The 2,018-nt window shown below is 42.1% G+C and overlaps 1 pseudogene; it reads right to left on the reverse strand.

The window, feature by feature from the left end:
- Positions 1-59: 59 nt before the first annotated feature.
- LOC103079351 (tigger transposable element-derived protein 1 pseudogene) lies at positions 60-1,808 on the reverse strand (annotated as a pseudogene).
- Positions 1,809-2,018: the final 210 nt, after the last annotated feature.

A 2,018-nucleotide genomic window follows, 5' to 3' on the forward strand; every position in this document is an offset into this window, starting at 1 on the left:
TATGTCTAAGAAAACGATGTACATATCTTAATTAAAAAATCCTTTATTGGCAAAACCCGCTAACCATCATCTGAGCCTTTAGCAAGTTGTAATCTTTTTTGCTGGTGGAAGGTCTTGCCTCCAGGTTGATGGCTACAGGCTGATCAGCTTGGGAGTTGCTGAAGGCCGGGGCAGCTTAAAGTAAGAGAACAATGAAGTTTGCTGCATTGACTGACTGACTCTTCCTTTTACGAGCAATTTCTCTGTAGCATGCAGTGCTGTTTGATAGCATTTTGCCCACAGTAGAACTTCTTTCAAATTGGGAGTCAGTCCTTTCAAACCCTGCGATTGCTTTATCAACTAAGTTAAGTCCTTTGTTGTTATTTCAACAATCTTCACAGCATCTTCACCAGGACTAGGTACCATCTCAAGGAGCCACTTTCTTTGCTCGTCATAAAAAGTTAACTCCTCATCGGTTAAAGTTTTATCCTGAGATTGCAGCCATTCAGTCACGTCTTCAGGCTCCACTTCTAGTTCTCTCGCTACATCCACCACACCTGCAGTTACTTCCTCCGCTGAAGTCTCGAACCCCTCCAAAGTCATCCACGAGGGTTACAGTCAGCTTCTTCCAAACTCCTCTTAATGTTGATATTTTGACCTCCTCCCATGAATCACAAATGTTCTTAATGGCATCTAGAATGGTGAATCCTTTCCAGAAGGACTTACTTTGCCCAGATGCATCAGAGGATTCACTATAGCCTCACAAAATGTATTTCTTAAAGAACAAGACTTGAAAGTAGAAATGACTCTTTGATCTATGGCTACAGAACGGATGTTGTGTTGGCAGACATGAAAATCTCGTTGCATATCTCCATCAGAGCTCTTGGGTGACCAGGAGCACCGTCGATGAGTAGTAACGTTTTGAAAGGAAACTTTTTTTCTGAGCAGTAAGTCTCAACAGTGGGCTTGAAATGGTCAGTGAACCATGTTGCAAACAGATGTACAGTCATCCAGGCTTTGTTGTTTCATTTACAGAGCACAGGCAGAGCAGATTGAGCATAATTTTTAAGGGCCCTAGAGTTTTCAGAATGGTAAACGATCACTGGCTTCAACGTAAAGCCACCAGCTGCATTAGTCCCTAACAAGAAAGCCTGTCCTTTGAAGCCAGGCACTGACTTCTCCTCCTTAGCTAAGAAAGTCCTAGATGGCATCTTCTCCCAATATAAGGCTGTCTTGTCTACATTGAAAATCTCCTGTTTAGTGTAGCCCACCTTCATGAATTATCTTAGCTGGATCTTATGGATAACTTGCTGCAGCTTCTACATCAGCACTTGCTCCTTCACCTTGCACTTTTATGTTATGGAGAGGGCTTCTTTCCTTAAACTGCAAGAACCAACCTCTGCTAGCTTTAAACTTTTCTTCTGCAGCTTCTTCACCTCTCTCAGCCTTCACAGAGTTGAAGAGAGTCAGGGCCTTGCTCTGGATTAGGCTTTGGCTGGAGGGAATGTTGTGGCTGATTTGATCTTCTATCCAGACCACTCAAACTTTCTCCATATCAGCAATAAGGCTGTTTCACTTTTCTTATGATTCGTGTGTTCACTGGAGTAGCACTTTTCATTTCCTTGAAGAACTTTTCCTCTGCTTTCACAACTTAGCTGTTTGGTACAAGCGACCTAGCTTCTGGCCTATCTTGTTTTTTGACATGCCTTCCTCACTAAGCTTAATCATTTCTAGTTTTTAAAGTGAGAGATGTGTGACTCTTCCTTTCACTTGAACACTTAGAGGCCACTGTAGAGTTATCAACCGACCTAATTTCAATACTGTTGTGTCTCGGGGAATAGGGAGGTCCAAGGAGAGGAAACGAGATGGAGGAATGGCTAATTGGTGGAATGGTCAGAACACACACATTTACCAATTAAGTTCACAGTCTTATGTGGGCACAGTTTGTGGCATCCCAAAACAATTACAATAGAAACATCAGAGATTGCTGATCACAGGTCACCATAACAAATATAATAATAATGAAAAAGTCTGAAATA

Source organism: Lipotes vexillifer, unplaced genomic scaffold (assembly GCF_000442215.2).
Source record: "Lipotes vexillifer unplaced genomic scaffold, Lipotes_vexillifer_v1.1 C26877413, whole genome shotgun sequence".
Taxonomy (NCBI): Eukaryota; Metazoa; Chordata; class Mammalia; order Artiodactyla; family Lipotidae; genus Lipotes; species Lipotes vexillifer.